Here is a 20,127-nt window from a genome sequence, read left to right on the forward strand (position 1 = left end):
GGTTTTAGGCCTAACCATAGCACCGAATCCGCCCTACTGGCTGTCACCAATAACATCAGGATGACGCTTGATAGTGGAGGGTCGATGATTCTGGTGCTATTGGACTTATCCGCTGCCTTCGATACGGTGTCTCACGATTTGCTTCTCTGCCGTCTGAGAGAGATAGGATTGGGAGGCATGGCCCTGTCCTGGATGGAGAGCTTTCTTTCCGGCCGCTCTCAAGAAGTCAGATTGGGCCCCCATAAATCCATCGCTAGGGAGCTCACCAGGGGTGTGCCACAGGGCTCTTGCCTAAGCCCCACACTGTTTAATGTGTACGTGGCCCCCCTGGCTGACTTAGTGAGATCTTTTGGGTTTATACCGGTGTCTTACGCCGATGACACCCAACTTCTGTTCCCCTTAAGACCTTCTCTCCTGCTTTACAAAGAACTTTTGCAGAAGGGATGAGGGCAGTTTCCAAATGGATGGCCAACAACTGCTTACAGTGCAACGTGACCAAAACAGAGGTTGTACTTTATGGGGAAGCAGTGACATTATGGTCCAATGAGTGGTGGCCTCTTGAACTAGGACCTGCCCCTATTCCTAAACAGACCATAAGAAATCTGGGAGTGCTATTTGATCAGTCACTGACCTTCAAAGATCAGGTCAACCAGGTTGCTGGTACCTGTTTCGGGGTTATTTCTCTGCTGAGAAGGGTCTTTCCTTTCCTCCCAGATCACCACAGAAAGACCTTGGTCCAGGCTCTGGTCGTTAGTAGATTGGACTACTGTAATGGCCTTCTTTTATCAGCTAATGAAGGCCATTTTAACAAACTACAGGTGGTCCAGAATACGGCCGCGAGGTTAGTCATGATGGCTCCATCCAGGACTCCCTCCCGGCCACTACTGATGGAACTTCACTGGTTGCCAGTGCGACTGCGGACCAAATTTAAAATCTTGTGTACAATTCACAAGTGTCTGATGGGGAAAGGCCCGAAATTTCTCTCCACAGCCTTCCTTCCTTATGTTCCTGGCCGCTCACTACGATCGAGCAATCTCCAGCTCCTTAAGGTTCCAAAAATTAAAAAAACTCGCCAAGGAGGCAAGGCTCTGGCATACACAGGGCCTGTACTTTGGAACACTCTCCCCCTCGCACTAAAGCTTAGTACTGACCACCTGTCTTTTCGAAAAGCCCTGAAAACTTACCTTTTTTCCAGCATTTAATTCATTCCCTTCCCACCACCCTCTAGTACTGTTCGTGCATAGTAGCCGGTTCCTTTGTATGGCAAAGCGCGGAGATACCCCTTCGGGGGTCTATTCAGGCGCTATATAAGCATATAAATAAATAAATAAATAAATTGTGGGCTGCTTTTTATACCTTCCACCTGGTTACCACCTGCATGCACTTGGTGGTAATAGCGATTTCTTAATTTGCGATTTTCACATATTCGCAATTTGCAAATTTTTGTTACATGTCACTGCGATTTCATATTTTACGATATCCAGTTTGCGAATTTCGCAAACGGAGGACATCGCAAATTAAGAAATCGCAAAATTGTTCACAGATTTCATGTTCTCGCAAAGTAAGAAATCGCAATTTTTGAGATTTCTTATTTTGCGATGCGATTTGAGTCATACATACCGTTTTCCGAATTTTTTCCGAATTTTTAGTCGCAAACGCTGCTTTTTTGCGATTTGCAGCGTTTGCGACTAAAAAAACGGTTGATACATATGCCCCCAGGTGTCTAAAGGTCTGGAACCAGTGTATGGTTGACTGCCTTTCAGATTTCATTTCCTGGCTGCAGGGCATACACCGCCTTTGTGCAATGCGAAGGCTCTCACAGCAGGTAGTGGCGATACTGGCGCCATTTAGGAGTATCCCAAAACATGGACTTTTCATCTTGTTGTCACTAGCCTTCCTGAAATAGAAATTAGGGAAAGACAAAAGAGTGGGACCTACCTAGAAATTTCTTCACCCTTAACAACAGAATCTGCTGACTCAACACCTCTTCCCTTCCATCCACCAAATAGCAATGCTCCGGAAAGACTAATGAGCAATTCCTCGCTAAAAGCTTGTCATAGCCCAACACTGTTTAATATTTACATAAGCCCTTTAGCAGACACCGTCAAGGAACTTGGAGTGTTGATTTGGTCTTATGCGGACGATATCCAACTTGCTGTCTCACTTTCCCCAGAGACAGGCCTAGACCAACAACATCTGGTCCCATGCCTTGAGTTGCATGGTGGATGGCGAACCATTCGCTTAAACTAAATGGAGATACAACGGTGGTAATGGTTCTAGGAAACAAACCAAACCCTGAATACAGAATAGCCAGAGAGTTTAGGACCACCCCAACTCAGTGGCTCTATAGTGAATTGTACAGCCAACTGTAACGTCTCTGACCCAAGCCTACATCACGGCTGATCTAACTGATCAAGCCATTGCCATTTCCAATTGCACACTTGCTCAATTAAAAATTCAGTCGCTCTAAAGTAAATTGTGCAGCCAACAGCAGCATCTCTGGCCTGGCCGTACATCATGGCTGATCTAACAGACCAGGACTTTATGATTATCAATTGCACACTTGCCCCCCCAAAAAAATCAGTAGCTCTAAAGGGAATTGTACAACCAACTGTGATGTCTCTGGCCCAAGCCTACATCACGGCCCATCCAACAGACCAGGCCCACTTTAAAAATCTTGAAAGAGCAAATACAACTGGTTCTTTTGTATCAGATTTTAGTAGGCACAGGGTAACCCTGCATTGCTTTACTCGTAAATAGCTACACAAAGGAAGGATCCGCCTAGATCACGGGGTCTTATACTTGTGGCAAATTAATAGAATGTGTACCTCAGTTTCCAGAGTTTTGGGACAGAAAGGACACTCCCCTTTTACCACTTCGATGTAAAAGCCATAAGTGGCATTATTAAGTTATTTTGATTTATTGTTGGTTTGCTTGTGTAAATTCCAAACACATAAATGCAAAACAAAAATTGTATAATCTACTACTGAAGTGCCATTAACCCCTCCGCTGTGCCGAACGTTCCGCGCTGGTTCGGAACGTTCTATTGACTAGGCGGGTCCGGAACGTTCAGCGGACGTGCGCAGCACTACCGAGGTAGTGAACGCGATGTCCGCTGAACGTGCGGCGCACTGAAGGGGTTAAGGAGTGTGATCATTTGATTGGGGATCAGGAGGCAGAGCAAGAATTTCTGTTGTGTTCTTGATATGAATGATCAGAGAGGGGGTCTCAAGATTCAAATGTAATATCTAAAGTCATTTCAATTTATACCTTCATTATTACCATAAACTAAAAAATTTCCATTTAATCATACAGAAATGTATTAATTACAATCTGATTCTAAAGAAATTTCAGTTTAAGCCCTTTAAGGAATAGCCAGTGCTTTGCATATTTGCTTCATCGGGACATAATAATCATTCTTGTTTCTTAATTCTTAATATTGAAGCGCAAAGTCCTACTCCATACATTTCATGTAATTCAATAGGTGCCAGCTTGGTTTCTTCTTGATATTATGCAGTGGGCCCATGATACCCTTTAGCCGAAAGATGTTTTTCAGATACATAGCCGCATAAACTGTGTTTGTTAGTTATTGTGTCCTAATTTTGTTCTACCCTTTGTCTTACAAACTGATACTTCAAGTGTTGGTCTTGAGTCTGTGTTGTGAAAGTAACCCCCAGATGACCTACATCCATGATTATTCATCATCTGAAACTTTCTTCCACAAACGCTGCATCGGCCATGGTCGAGAGAGAGTGTTTGGAGTGGGCATTGTACTCTATCAGGTTCTATCTCTTAGGCCTACTCTCTACTTTTCAAACTGATCATACCCTTATTGAAGAATGTGGATTTTTTTTATCATGTTTACCAGGTTCCTCCTTACTTAACATTAGAGTTCCAGAGGGAGCATATGTGAATTCTTGATTAGGTTACAGTCAGTAGAGCCAGAATATATGCCCTGTTTTGTCAATGCACCAAGTCAAACGTGGACTTTCACTCTGAGGAGACCCACAAAATGGCTGATTTTATCAGATGGGGCAACGGGATACCTTGGAAGGGTGGCGAGTTGGCCGTTAAAACACAGCATTACAGTGACACCCGTACATCAGGGAGTACAACCATGGCTGGCATGAAAGCTGTCTTTGGAATTAAACCATTCTCTTATGGGGTGGAAAGAGACTTTGCAGGGTCAGTTGTATGGAATTTTGGCCTTTGTGATGAAACACACAGTCAGTTCAAACCCTGCGTATCAAAATTTATCAAATCCATTGGTTTGTTCCACTATGAGACACCATCACATCTCTTTCAACATCCACAAGTGATATGCTATTGAGAGGCAGGGTCTACCTTTATAGGGAGAGAGGTTAAACGAGTGTCTGGCGGAATTACCACCAATAGCATTCGTTTTCCAAGGGAAAGAGGCAGCCCATCTGAAACAAGACCAAATCAGAAGAAGGTGAAGAGCCTGGAAAGGGGGCAATCTGGGAAACATTGCCCATGTAAGTAGACACAGCCTGTCAGTAAGCAAGAGGCAATGGTCTGGGGAGGAGGTGCTGCTGACTGAACCATGTTTCTTCCACGCTAGTGGGGAGAAGGGAGCAGAGGCCATACCATGGTGGGGAAGGGATTATACAAGAACGCAAGGGAATGGGAGTATGTGCTACTGACTGGACCTTATTTCTTTCAGGCTAGCGAGAAGAAGGGAATAGAGCTCATGCCATGATAGGGTAGGGAGGATGCAAAAAGACAAGAGACTGAGAGTATGTGCTGCTGACTGGACCTTATATCTTCTATGCTAGTGAGCAGAAGGGAATAGAGTTTATGCCATGATAGGGTAGGGAGGATGCAAAAAGACAAGAGGCTGGGAGGATGTGCTGCTGACTGGACCTTATATCTTCTATGCTAGGGAGCAGAAGGGAATAGAGTTTATGCCATGATAGGGTAGGGAGGATGCAAAAAGACAAGAGACTGGGAGTATGTGCTGCTGACTGGACCTTATATCTTCTATGCTAGTGAGCAGAAGGGAATAGAGTTTATGCCTTGATAGGGTAGGGAGGATGCAAAAAGACAAGAGACTGGGAGTATGTGCTGTTGACTGGACCGTATATCTTCTATGCTAGGGAGCAGAAGGGAATAGAGTTTATGCCATGATAGGGTAGGGAGGATGCAAAAAGACAAGAGACTGGGAGTATGTGCTGCTGACTGGACCCTATTTCTTTCAGGCTAGCGAGCAGGAGGGATTAGAGTTTATGCCATGGGGGAAAGGAGGATGCAAGAAGGCAAGAGACTGGGAGTATATGCTGCTCACTGGACCTTATTTCTTCCAGGCTAGCGAGCATGAGGGATTAGAGTTTATGCCATGGGGGAAAGGAGGATGCAAGAAGGCAAGAGACTGGGAGTATGTGCTGCTGCCTGGACCTTATTTCTTCAAGGCTAGCGAGCAGGAGGGTTTAGAGTGTATGCCATGGTGGGGAAAGGAGGATGCAAGAAAGCAAGAGACTGGGAGAATGTGCTACCCACTGGACCTTATTTCTTCCAGGGGAGGGGGAACCACTGAATGCGCCAATAGCACCACCTTAACCAGGTTTTGGCTATCATCATCTTCCTGTGAAAATTACTAAGAAGTGAGAAACTGAAATACATATTTTGTGAACTGGAGAAGGTTCTCAAAGATGAAGCTGTATAAAGTAATCAAAATATTTGAAGACCTAATTTCTGTACCATCCTGTTTGCCCAGGGAGCATGAATTGAATTGAGAATATTCACTATATAATCTTTGAAAACAGCAAGCATATAACTTTGAATGTGTAACATAAAATACCCAGAAGAAATAACCATTTTTTCATAACATGAAGGAACGTATTCGTGAATAAGCCAAGTAAAATATGTGGTAAGTTTATATGAATGTTTACTGATTTTTTCCCCCACGTAGTGCACAACCGGCAACAATGAAACGTTTCCCATGATTAAAGTGTGTCTGTTAACAGAATTATATCTTTCACACCACGCCCGCATCTTTCACAACAGGCCCTACCTTAGATTGAGAAATGCTAGGTTTCACCTCAAGGAAGATAGAAATTAATTGTCTTTAGGGACCTTATTCCACACTGTTGGTTCCAAGCTTATTCACTCCACCACTGTTCCTGAGTTAGACATCTCATGCTAAATAAATCAAAGTGATTGAAGTCTCTTCTCAACTTCTGCTTTACCATGTGCACAGTCCTGTTGTCACCAATGTGTCTGGGGAGAAGATTCTGTAGGCACATACTAGGTCCATGTATGTCCACGATAGGGAACTGAAGACTTTACCTCAAAGAAAAGATGCCAGGTGGGCAGTAAAAGCAGTGGCGTAGCTAGCCCTTTGGCCACCTGTGACAGTCCCTGAGTTTGCCGCCCTGCAGCGGTCAGAGTGAAGCGGGGGGAGGGCGGTGCTGGTGAGATCTCTGTTTCGTTTGCCGCCCGCGGCGGCCGACTGAAGAGCGGGCGTGGGGTGGGGGGAGTGCGCTCCCGAGACTGCAGCAGGTAAGAGCGGTGGGAGGCTGTCGCCACCAAAACTCGTGCCGCCTGGGGCGGACCACCTGTCCCCCCCCCCCTTTACTACGCCTCTGAGTGAAATCAGACATGGAAGTGTGGCAGACATTTTTGAAGCAATGAGTTTGTGGTTGCTGATGGATCTGGTGATTTGGCAGATATGGACTTATTTTGTCAGGTGCAGCAGATGTGGCTGGACAGGGATGAACTGTAATGACCACTGACCTCTAGAGTGAAGGCCAGAAGGAGCCATGGCTTAAGGGTCAGTTTTAGCATGGATAAAAAGCGAGGTTTCTCTAGTACACAGAGTAAGCTAGGATAGCAAATATTTGTCTTGGAATGCATGAAGCAAATCATGGAGTTCAACAAGAAGCAAATATAATGATTAAACAATAACTTTGGAGACTGTGTCTTGTTTACAGTATAAAGGTTTGCCTGGGTTAGCCTAAGGAGCGGATCTGAGCCTGCCTCAGTTGTCAATGTGTAACTCTTGTTATTAGGTACACCAGCATGGTGCAGAGGCGCTGAAGTGGAACTGATCTGGGTTTAAAGTGTGCCTTCCTGGAATTGGCTTTTGAATTTGTTTTACTGTTTTCTTGCATTCAGTGGAAGCTGCATTTAACTGAAACATTTTGTTCCTGTGTGACAGTGAATGTGTCATTTGCTTTCAGCAGCCACCATGCTTGTGTTGTACCAGCTTTGTCATGTAACACAAGCTGTGTAAACCAGAGCCTTTGAAGTCACGGTGGAATGATGAGGCCGTTTTAACTCGTTTTTGGTCAGTGTGTCAGGTGGTGACTGGAGTGAAAGCAGTAGGTTGTTCTGCACTGATTGTCCTCTCACTGCTGATTGAAGACTGGCAACATATAGGACAAATGAGGGGGCTAAGTGAGCACAGGCAAATGATGTCTCATTCCCACTGGTAATGTAAGGACAGGCTAAATTCAATCTCACTACTGAGGAGCACCCTCACAGAAAGTGGAGTTTCACTCTGAGCAGCTGCCAGAAGATTAAGACAAACGCTGACCCTCCTGCTAGGATACTGACACCTGAGGAAATGTGCCTGGAAATATGTCATTCCACTCTTCATAGTCCTTGTGAAAAGGCAAAATAGATAATTGATGGTGCCAACGGCCAACATGTGAAAACCCAAATAGCACTTGCATATTCTTGAGTGTATTCTTTAAAAAACCAAAACGACTAAAAATGTATATGAAGCACTGTACGACATATGGAATCTCTCCAAGACATTTGATTCATTCTCTTTATAATCAGTAAAGCCCTTCTAGAGATTTAGGTTTAAAAGTACCTAAGTGAAGTGAAGTAATGAGTATTTCCACACAGTCATCAGAGTACAGTTCGTATGAAAAGGAGCAATAATTTTTTTAAGATTAAGGGCCTCATTTATAATTTGGCGGAGAGGGTACTCCATTGCAGCAGTGACGGAGTACCTTCTCCGCCAAACTGAAGGGCCTCTTGCCTAATTTACATTTGAACAGACCTTCAGTATGTCGATGGTGGAGACCGTCTCCACCGCTGACATACTTCTACAATGCCCGACAGAGTAAGGGCCGTCGGAGGTTTGGATATTGTTCCGCCCAAACTATTTAGAGTAGGCAGGTCAATGGCCAGTTTTCGCTACCAGTCAGTCTCAGGTAAAACCTGTCATTAAGGGACAGTGAAACCTACAAAAATGACCCCACGCCATGGGAGAAACTTTTTATGGTGAGGGGGTAATTTGTTTTTTTTTTTCTAAAAGAAAGTCCTGCTTTGGGATTTTCTTTTTGAAAATTAAACAAACTTTGAAAGTTTGCTGTACCGCTCCATCATATTCACAAATCATCTATCAACATTTCAATACATTTACAGGAACCACTGTGAAAGTGGTTCCTGTAAATGCAAGACATGTCCGCTGGGCCAGCGGTCATTTCGAAATTTACCTTGGTGGTACTCCCTTAGGGCAATGGAGTGCTTTACGAGTAAATACCCATCTACCAAAGTCTAAATCAGGCCCAAAGCAGCCTGATGAAAGGTATATTGGAACTTTTCGAATTGAGGTTTATTTGCCTTTGAAAACTATCAGTATTGGAAGGGCGCTTGAAAGAGCCATATATGACATATTATTGCGCGGGCATAGGGATTTCACCAGACTTCCGGATCTGATGAGATGTTGTACCTAAGATATTTTTGTGCAAGGCAACAATGAAAACTTGATGAGTTTTATTTCAGTAAATACACTGGGCAGTGTCTCAATTTTTGGGTAGATTAAACAACATTAACGCGGCCTATGAAGTGCAATGGTGACCTCAGCAGGAGCTCCTCATGCCATGGAAAGTGTGACATGCTATAGACTGGTGATGAAACATATTTCACTTAAGCATCTCTGTATTCTCTTCTGACATCATCAGAACCTTAGTCTCCTATTATATTGGAATGTTTTTTGCTGTTGGCAATTTGACACAGAGAAATAAACCTTTTTCCTTATCTGAGTCACACATTTCACTAAGCCGCTAGTGCAGGGGTCTTCAAACTGTGGGGCGCGACCCCCAGGGGGGCCGTGGAGCGATGCAAAGGGGGTCGCGCCTTCACAGTGTCACTTCTGCCCTGGCCTCCAGGCAGGGCCGGACTGGGAACAAAATCCGGCCATGGCAAAGTGCTCGGCGGCCCCCCCTCCCCACTCAGGGGGGGTGGAGGTGCCGCCGAGCGCTTTGCTAGGGCCGGTTTTCGGCCGATTTTGTTACAGGGTCGATTTTGCAGCTATGCTGCAAAAACGGCCCTGTAACAAAATCGGCCCCCAGGGGCTCAAAACCGGCCCCCGCCCTTGCGGCGCACCGGGGGATTGCCCGGTGCCCGCTATGGCCAGTCCGGGCCTGCCTCCAGGGCTTCAGCCCCCCTCCTCCCCCATCCTGTGTCTCAGCCCGGGCTGCTGCAGTGCAGCTCGCGATCCTGGGGCCTCGGCTGGGCAGTGTCTGGAGTCTTATCTCCGGCCCGAGTTTTTCACAGGTCTTTAAAGACCATTAGCATATTTACATGCCTTTGTTAGCGGATTACCAAAGCTTAGTTTTTTATGATTCCAGTACCCCCTGGGCCCCCACTCTGCCTATTCCTTACATTTGTATTTTTACGCTTACTGCTGTAGTGTGAGAATGCATTTAATGAAAAGAAATATAAAGTTGGGTTGCCAAAAGAAGCATGCCTGCTGTGTGTTGTTTAAAGATCCTGCAGAGACCTGCTCTTGACACTAAATTGAGTTATAAATAAAAAAGTATTTATTAATTAGTTATGTGACTTTTCTATCTTTATTCTCTTTAATTATTAGTCATGGATCATTGAGGCATCCCTAGAACACAATTAAATGTGCTTTCTATTTATATTTGCTGTTCTAAGTATTCACAGATAAGTGCAAAAAATACAGCTGTAGGTGACTGCTTATTTCTGGGCCATCAAAATAATGAGCTGGTAACCCTAATCATTAGACTGGAAGTTTGTTGTAGGATCAGCACATTATTTATTTCCTCCACCCTCGAACCCTGATTAATGCCATTATAGCAATAGTTTAACTTATATCTGAAACCCTACGCTTCAAGTTTCTGGGAATGCACCCTGCTTTCAGACTACTCACTTCTCATTCTTGCCTTCACTTTCACGTTCACCCTGCACTCCCAGCGATCACAATGCACACACACTGATCACCATGCACTCATAGCGATCACAATGCACTCACACTGATCACAATGCACTCAAACTGATCACCATGCACTCACAGCAATCACAATGCACTCACACTGATCACCATGCACTCACACTATTCACCCGCTCACCCTGCACTCACACTGATCACCCTGCACTCACACTGATCACCATGCACTCACACTGATCACCATGCACTCACACTGATCACCATGCACACACACCAATCACCATACACTCACACCATTCACCCGCTCACCCTGCACTCACAGTGATCACAATGCACTCACACTGTTCACAGTGCACTCACACTGATCACCATGCACTCACAACATTCACCCACTCACTCTGCACCTACAGTGATCACAATGCACTCACACTGATCACAATGCACTCACATCATTCACCCGCTCACCCTGCACTCACACTGATCACCATGCACTTACACCATTCACCCGCTCACCCTACACTTACCGTAATCACAATTCACTCGTACTGATCACCATGCACTCACACCGTACACCCGCTCACCCTGCACTCACAGTGATCATAATGCACTCAAACTGATCACAGTGCACTCACACTGATCACAATGCACTCACACTGATCACCATGCACTCACAACATTCACCCGCTCACCTACAAATTTGCTTGCATTGTTCACTCTGTACCTCACCCTGCAGTCACACGAGCACACTTCTCACCCTGCACTCATGTGACACTTCACTCACCTGTCCCCCCCTTACTGCTCGATCTGCAGCTCACTCAAACAAGGCCATCGCTAACCATGCACTAATTCGTCCCACTCTGCACTTACAGCCGAACCCAAATTCATATGGTCACCTCACTCACCCTGCAGTCACTCCTTTTACCCTACTCTCACACTGTTGCATTGCTCACCATGCAGTCACATGGACACTCTTGTCACCCACACAGTGCAGAAGGTTAAAGTGCCTGGTACAATGAAGATGTACCATGCACATCACAGAACTGAGTGTGAGTAAACTATGAGTAGCGCTATAAAAAAATGAAATGTTTGTCAGACTGGTGCTATAGAGAGATGAGGTGTATCGTTGGTGAGTGGTAGTGAGGGAATTCATGGAGAAGGTGGTAAGACTGTTGCACCGTGTGCTACCAGTGCTTGGACAAGCCCTGGCTGGGAGTGTTAAACCCCCCCACCCCGAAGCTCGGGTCTAGTGGATCCCCTGCTTCTGCCGATTATTTACATTTGTAGTGCGCTACTGTTACCAAAAGGTGTCCTGGGGCTAATAAGCATCTGCCTGCAATGTGAGAGAGGGATCCGGGGTTGGGAGAGGAGAGATGAGAGGGATGGAAGGAAGTGGGTGAGAGGAAAGGGGCATGGGTAAACTGCTTAACTCTGCACAAGAACCCCACAGTTTGAATGCACCCGTGCTGCTCCCGGCCATGGCCAGGTGAGCTTCTAATGTGGCAGCGCGTATTCCTGCGGATTGGGAGGCCCTTCACAGAGGTTGACTAGACATCTTTCTGATGTTAATTGCTGTATTTTGGTTATAAACTGGTACTAATGGGGTGAAATCGTTCCTCAGTATTACTGTGTTTAAAAAAATTCTAAATAATAAAGCAATGCTACCCCAAAATACGCAGCATCACAGAACATTATTTACATTTTCTACTCACACAATTTAGTTAAGCCTGTCGCATAATTTGGTCCTCACCTTCCTCATAACCTAGAGGTTTTTACATTTTTGTCAGGAGGGGTCCTTACGCTTGAAAATGTTGACAGGGGTGTCTCGGCATCCAAAAGTTTGAAGACCTCTGCGCTAGTGTGACCGATTGCCTCCTCTACCTTTCATTCACTTAGGGCCATATGTATCATGCCCACATGCATTCGCAAATGCCGAAATTCGCAGAATTTCGGCGTTTGCGAACGCATTTTCACAAAATGGTATGTATCACACAAATCTGCATGCAAAATAAAGAATTGCAAAATTTGCGATTCCTTATTTTGCAATTGCATTTAAGGAATCGCAAATTTTGAGATTCCTTAAATGCAATGTATGAAGCTAAAAAAAATTGCTAATTGTCCCTAAGGAATCGCAAATTACCACCAACTTCAAGTTGGTGGTAATTTGCTAATTTCTTGAAAAATGCCCATTTTTGCATTTTTCAAAGTGCCATGTGACGCACATACATTCCCTTAGGGCATGTATGTGCACCACATGTGCACCCATGCTTATTTCAGGGGTGCAACAGGGTGTCCTTTGGACACCCCTGCACCCTTGAAATTATTCTCAATTTGCGATTAGCAAATTGCGAATCGCAAATTGAGAATAAATTCCCACTCCTTCGAATGTGCCTCCCGATTCATAGAAAAGAATGGGAAAGTATTCCTTAATTGCGAATTCACAATTTGCGAATTCGCAATTAAGGAATATCAAGAAATCGCTAAAAAATTGCAATTTTCTTGATACATACCAATTAGCGATTCTGAAATAGCGATTTCTTAAAAATCGCTATTACAGAATCGCTAATTGGTACCTTGCTACATATGGCCCTTAACCTTAATATTTTATATGAGTCTGCTTCCCAGGGAAATTCACACTGCTATTGCTGATTTTCTGAGGGGATTAAGCACCTGTTTGCCACTTTTAGTTCAGATAGCTAGTGCACTAAAGACTGCATTATTTGAACAAAATAATGCAAAGCATAGGTACAGGAGTAAAATATATAGCATCAGGAAGGCTCAGTCTCTGCTCACAGTTCTAGTACTGCTCTGACTTATAGAGCAGAAAAGCCGAGTTTTCCTTGATGCAATTCCAAATTGCGCCACCTTGCTGACCATGTGTGTTATTCCAGTTAGTTCAATTAAAGTCAGTAAAGTGCTCAAGCCCCCACTGGGATATGGGATGTGCCGGTGACATAGCGCTGAGTCACAGAGTAACACTACGTTGGCACTTTGTGAGCTGAAACACCTCTTAAAGGGCTATCCAGTGAACTATGTCACAATAGATCTCAAAACCCCAGATGATATCTGTGAAAAATTGGGTGGTGGGTTGGGGGAGTGAGCTCTTCTCAAGCAACAGCCAAAATCCTTACCACACTGAACCACAAAGGGCATTAGACTAACTTGTGCTTAAACCTCTGGTAGCTTGTCACAAAAGTAAGCAGGTCTTAACTTAGAGATAATGCATAAAATATTAAGGCAGCAAACAATCAGTAATAAAATGAAAACACAACACAAGAAGAATCCCACATTAATTTTGAAAATAGAGAAAACTTTAATAAATTATTTGACACCAAATTGACAAAAAATCAATCAGTAGAACCGTAGATATGCAATATAAAAAATGTAAGTAGTTATAGCGCCTAAAAGCACAAAGCACAGCTCGCAGTCATCTGATCATGCTAGACCAGGGGAAACTCACACGTTGTGATGGAGCATGGACTAGATACAGTTAGTCCAGCTGAAAAATTTGCCTTCTCAAAGTCCAGTATGAAGAGTCCAGTTTGTGGTGCAGGAGGCCACGTGGACCAGGGAGAGCATCGTAGATGGTTGTTTCTATAGCGTGAAGAGCAGGCTGGGCATCACGGACAGTCGTTGTTGAAGTGCGAAGATCCAGTTGGGCGTTGTGGGCGGTTGTTGCTGGAGGTTTACGTTGGCGGTCACTTTGGGCTGTTGATGCTTTAGCGCGAAGTGCAGGTCTTGCGTTGCCAGTTGTTGTGTGCAGTCCCAGGTTGTTGGTTGTCGCTGCCAGCAAGATCTTGATGCATTCACAGTCCTGGAGAACCCAAAACTTCAAGATTTCTCCTTTTCTTCCAGGAGGAGGTCAACTGATCCAAAACCAAGTGTTCCGGACCTGAGAGACACTTCTTGGGAATCAGGAACTACCTCCAGCAGAGGCCAGCAGGGCTAAGGCAGGTCTAGGTGCAGTTCAAGGCAGGTTCAGTGCAGCAGGGCAGCTGAGCAGCTGCAGGGAGCCTCTGGAGCTTGTTATGTCCCTGTAGCTCAGAAAAGGAGGTCAGTCAGCGACCCTTGGAGTCACTTCAGGCAGCCTGGGATTAAGGGAGCTGGTCCAGTCTCACTTCTCAAACACAGCAGGACAGGCCTCAATAGCAGGGTAATCATTATTCTCTAGTATCCACAACTCCAGGTGTGTACTGAAGAGTGGGTCTGAAGGTCTCAATTGAAATAAACATCTGGAGTACTCATGTTCCCCCCCCCCCCCCGCTGCAGAAGTGTCTGTTGGGATTTCGTGCCTCCCTGCCCTTGTCCCAGGATGTCTGGAGTCACAAAAAGGCTAGTGTGAAGTTATTTGTGGGTGAGCTGAGGCAGTGTCTTTGAAGTGCATGTGGGGCTGTGCACAGCTTTCCCACCTCCTCCATCTTGCCAGGATAGCCCATCCTGCCAACAACCAGTCCCCCTATTGTGTGACTTTCTGGGAGGAATACACAAAGGAAAACTGCCAACTACACCTAATCATGTGACCCAGGAACAGGTTACAGACACCAAACGTTTAGGACAAGTAAATGCCAACTTTCTAAAAGTGGCATTTTCATAATAGTGGCTTGAAATCCAACTTAATGATTAAGAAGGATTTTAAACTGGATGTACGTCATTACGACGCACACTTTTACAACCCGTTCCATTACAACGCGGTTGTAACAACGCAAGTCGTTACAACAACTTGCGTTGGGGGGGCGCAAATGAAAAAAAATTAATTTACTATTCCAACACCAGTCCCCGTGGATAGTAGGGAAGGTGTTGGGATAGTAAATTAAATGATTTACTATCCTTGAGCGCCCCCCAGTGCAATTCGTTGTAACAACTTTCGTTGTTATGACCGCGTCGTAATGGAACGGCGTTGTAACGGTTGCGTTGTAAACGTTGCATACCATTTTAAACTACAATTCCTTAGACACCAAACATGATATTCTTACCTGCTTCCGAAGAAAAGTTATCACTTATTAAATGTAATAAGGTAACACAATGTTATCCTAGGAGAGAGGTAGGCCTCACAGTAGTGAAAAACAAACAGAAGTGTTCAATATCAGGATATATAAAGCTTAAAAGTACAATGCCAGCTTTTGAAATACACTACCTTATGGGTGACATATATGTATTAAAAGGGGAGTTTGAGGACTCGGAAGGGATTTATTTTGCCAGGTCGAATTGGCAGTTTAACACTGCACACAGGCTGCAATGGCAGGCCTGAAACATGTTTCAAGGGGCAACTTAAGTGGGTGAAACAACAAGTGCTGCAGGCCCACTAGTATCATTTAATTTAACAGCACTGGGTATATGACATGCCACTTTACTGGAGACTTAGAAGTAAACTAAATATGCCAATCAAGTTAACCAATTTTACCATGTTTTAGGGAATGAGCGCAAGCACTTTAGCACTGGTTAGCAGTGGTAAACTGCACAGAGTCCTAATGCCAACAAAACAGGAGAGGTGAGGTGAAAGCTAAACGTCATGAGTTTGGTACTTGGCAAGAACAACTTAGCCTTTCATCCTTTTGAATTTATTATGATAGTTACCAATAAACTGTCCAATAATAACACCAGGGGCTGCATTTTACATGCAGCACACTTACCTTCATTGCGCCGGATGCACCTTTACAAAGGTGTACCCGGCGCAATGAAGGAAAGTTTGCCACATAATTGGTGAATGCGCTGCCCCCAGGGCAGCCACAAATTCGTGCTGCACTGAGGGCACCGAATTCACATGAAATACGGAGCAGCTGCTTTACAGCCGCTCTGTGTTTGACTGTGAAGGCAGAAACCTGCCTGCACTTTGAAGGGGGTTAGAGAGCCCCTTGCAGGTGAGTGCAGTCAGCCTCCAAGGGGATGTCTAGTGGGTCCATAGGACCCCCTTTCTCTAAGCCGGAGGCCTGCCATGATGGGGCTCAACGACAGTGTGCCACCTTTTAAATGGTGCACTATTAGTGCGCCTCCTGAGGGCTCTTTGCCTCTGCGCCCACATTGGTAATATGGTGCAGGTGCAAAGGGATTCCCTAATTTGCATGGGGCACCCCCCCCCCTTGCAGGATAAGCTGGTGCTTTATGTGGACCAGCGTAATCCGTATTACAGAAGGAGCCGCACAAGCATCTTCAGCTCCTTCTGTAATACCAGAGTGCCCCGGGGAATGCAAAGCAGGCGCAAATGCCTGTTGCACCCCCAGGGCACTCTCCATAATACAGTTCCTGGTATTTACTGTGCTTAGAAATAGTGTGTGTGGTACAAAGTGCTCTATAAAAAACAAATTATTGTTTATTATTTTTGCAGGAGCATTTACCTGGCTGAACTGTCTTAATGGAGTATATTCTGCAACAGCACTGCTCATAGACCTGAGTACCTCATCACATGTACACATGCTGAAGCACATTTACACTGACACATACACCACTCTGGTACCTGTTTCCCATTCAGTTATTAAAAGCCATGGCCATTAAGTGTTTAAATAAACAACCAGCGATACAGAAAAGATGCTGATTGTCAGAAAAGAATGAAAGTGCACTTAAGTTGTGAACCAGGCAAGACTAGGTCTTCTAATAGCTGGGACGACTGCTTATATGCATGTAAAATTTGAGGCATGAGCAGAAAAGAGAGAAAGTGAGGAGAGCAGAGCTGGATAGGAGGTGGGGGAAAGCAGGAAAAAAGAAGCATTAGCACATACTGTGCATTTAGTGTGCACGAGATAGCAGTGATCTTATATTGATGATGCAGAGTGTAAAGATGTAACCATCTGTGATATACCGGTGCCCTGTATAGCTGATGGATGATAGTACTCGAGAACAGACAGCTAATGCTGTTTACAGCAAGAGATATTAGCAGGTAAAGGCACCTACAAGGGATTTATTTTAAGTGAATTCTGTTTCAATTATTATCCTAGGTTTGGATTGGCTATTTTAATTTGCCTGTCATAGAGTATACATATCACAAAAACATTTCACAGTTATTTCAACATATATTAATCAACATAAAATATACATGAAGCACAGATGTATATGTTCAAAAGAGCTTTATATTCTTGAAAGACAAATTTTAGGATATATATATATATATATATCCTAAAATTTTTGCATTACACAGTGCAACCGGAAGTTCTACCTTCATACAAAACAATGTACTTCCTGGTTACAATTGTGGACACCTTTTCTCTGGGGGTTTAACAATATTAAAAAGAAGTATAAGATGTAATTGTCAATGTTTTGGTCTAATGAAGGCTTTCGTCCACTAGACCTTCTTCAGGACTGTTAATAAAATGATTAACCCTTCAATCTGTATGCAGTATGATTTCTGCAATCCCAAAAGATTAGTGTAGTATCGATCAACGGTGTCATACAAAATAATTATTGTTATTTCATCAAACTGAGTATTTCGAGGCCAAACAGGAGTTGTGGTCAGTCTTCCTGATTGAGGGGTCTTCCTGATCGAGCGGTGCCACAAGTGGATGAAGGTATCCTGATCACTTGAAGAATACGCAGCAATTGCAGTGGCCCCTTTGTTACACTGGTTTTTAAAAAAGGGCCACGCATCCAGCCTCGGGTTCTTTCTTTGGGTTAATGCTAAGTGCAGGACGAGGCCTTTTCCTACATGACCACAACGCCTGTTTCTCCTTGAAATACTCCGATTGAATAACCTGCCTATTTTATCAGCTGCATAGCGAAATTAAGAAAAAGACCGCTTGGTTACACTGCACAAGAAAGTAGATGGATTTTTTGCCGGTTCACAGAAAAATTCAGGCTGACAGTGGATCTTAAGCTACGAATAGCAAATTTCTTGTCTAATGCAACTGGTGCTAATGTAAAGCGCTCCAATACCTTTGGGTCGAGTTCACGCTAAATAGGACTGCAAAAAAAAGGGAGGGGAGCAAGCGGGGAGACAATATTATCCATCTACAATCTCTTGCTGAAATTCTCTAATCCCAATTGTTTCAAGACCTTGCACTTTTAAAAAATATTACACTTACCAAAATAATCCCTAGGAGATGGTATGGTTTAATGAAATAAGCAAGGGATTAAAATTAGATCTACATGGCCTGCTCCAAAGGGAATCCACCAAACAGGGCATAAGGGCTGAAAGGATCCAGCTACAAGTCGCTAAGCCAGAACAATAATTTGCAATGCACTAGGTCTTGCTTTTGCAAGCATTTGAGCTATTGGCATTGTAAATGACGATGCCTTTTTGTTAATCTGTTTTGAAAACCTGCAAATGGTGCGTAAACACGCACTTTGTACTTGTAGGACTTATAGTCGGTGCTTACGAGAAGCAAGGCTGGCAGTAACGGCACCTCTTTTACTGCCAGCCTTGCTTCTCATAAGCAAGGACTATAAGCACAAAGTGCGTGTTTACGGACCACTTGCAGGTTTTCAAAACACATAAATAAAAGGCATTGTCATTTGCAATGACAACAGCTCAAACTCTCGCAAATGCGAGAAAAAATTGCATTGCAAATGCTTGTTTGTTCAACGGGGTGCACCCTGCACCTGCAGAACTATATCGTTCACCAGTTTTGTTGAAGTATCTTGGGCGCATGGGCATGCACGGCAGAAAATCCAGTTTGAGAGCATCATTTCAAAATTATGTTAAAAATGTGGGTGTGCATTCTCTCACAATGTCAATGGTGTGCAAAATAACCATGGATTGGGATGCGGCCTAGAGTGATTACCAGTGGCTACTTCTACTTACACCTAGAATGAGCCAGAATGTTCTCTGGGATAACTGACGTAAGCATAATAGTCTTGGGTTCTGATGAGAAGAAGCTATTTGGAATTGTGCTGTGGCTGGCTTGGGCTTGTTGCCCTGTGCGCATGTCCTGCTGCTTCCAGACATTTGTAAATAAACTGAACTGTTATCTAGGACGTTCTTGAGTTCATGCAGTTTATTCCCAAACGGATCTTGGTTACAAATGTCTACTCTGTGATGAATTACAGTATTTATTGCATTTTTCAGAAAGAACAGCCTACTAGGTATTGCCACAGAGCTTATTCCTCCTTAATTCTGACTAATTGAGCAAGAGCAACAGGAATTCGAAAAACACATGGTGGTGCTACTCTGGTAACAAGATTCCAGACATGTCCAGTAGGTGGCAGCGCTCCTCCATAAGGCCATAACCGACGTTGATACTTGGTAAATACCTACGGTGCAGTTCATCAAGGTGACTTCTTGCCTTGCCTGTTATCTTTTTTCTTTGGATTGAAAGACTGGACCTAAAACACAAAAAAGCAAAACATCATATTGAATGGAAGCAGCGATCAAATATTTTATCTTCAAATTGTTGAAGCAAATCCAAGTGAAGGCATCAAAATACACTTATAGGTTTCGTAATATATTGTCATAAAAACAAAAACAAAGCCTGCTTCTAATTCAGTCAGTAAAGGGAATGATGATTTTGAAGAAGGAATAAGAGCTCGCCTGTGTTTTTGGGTAGCAGGAATATGATGTGAAGGCTTTCAGTGAACGAAGTGGGAATAATCTTCTTAAGTAGTGCAGATTGTAGTCCTGTTTAGAGGACTCGACGAGTATCTTGTGCTGAAGACTTGCTAAAATCCTACATAACCTGCACCAAGAAAAGGGTAATGTCATTTCTTTATTTGATCATTTATAAATAATCATAAAAGCACATGGCGAATCAACAGAAAACATAACAAGCGAAAATATACCACTGAAAAATCAGAAGTATTTCTTTATAAGAAAAATAAAAAAATATTATATTCATAAAAATTGTAACAACAATTTAAAATCATTACAAATATAGAAATACAATCTAGAACATACAAAAGGCAATAGCCCTAGCTATGATACGGCGCAAACAATGACATTATTTGATCACGGACAAATATACTAATGATGTCAACCGTCAGTGCTCAAAAGATTAACATATTTCTACACCAGACAGCAAATTTCAAGAAAAACACTCTGG

Source organism: Lissotriton helveticus, chromosome 3_1 (assembly GCF_964261635.1).
Source record: "Lissotriton helveticus chromosome 3_1, aLisHel1.1, whole genome shotgun sequence".
NCBI classification, from domain to species: Eukaryota; Metazoa; Chordata; class Amphibia; order Caudata; family Salamandridae; genus Lissotriton; species Lissotriton helveticus.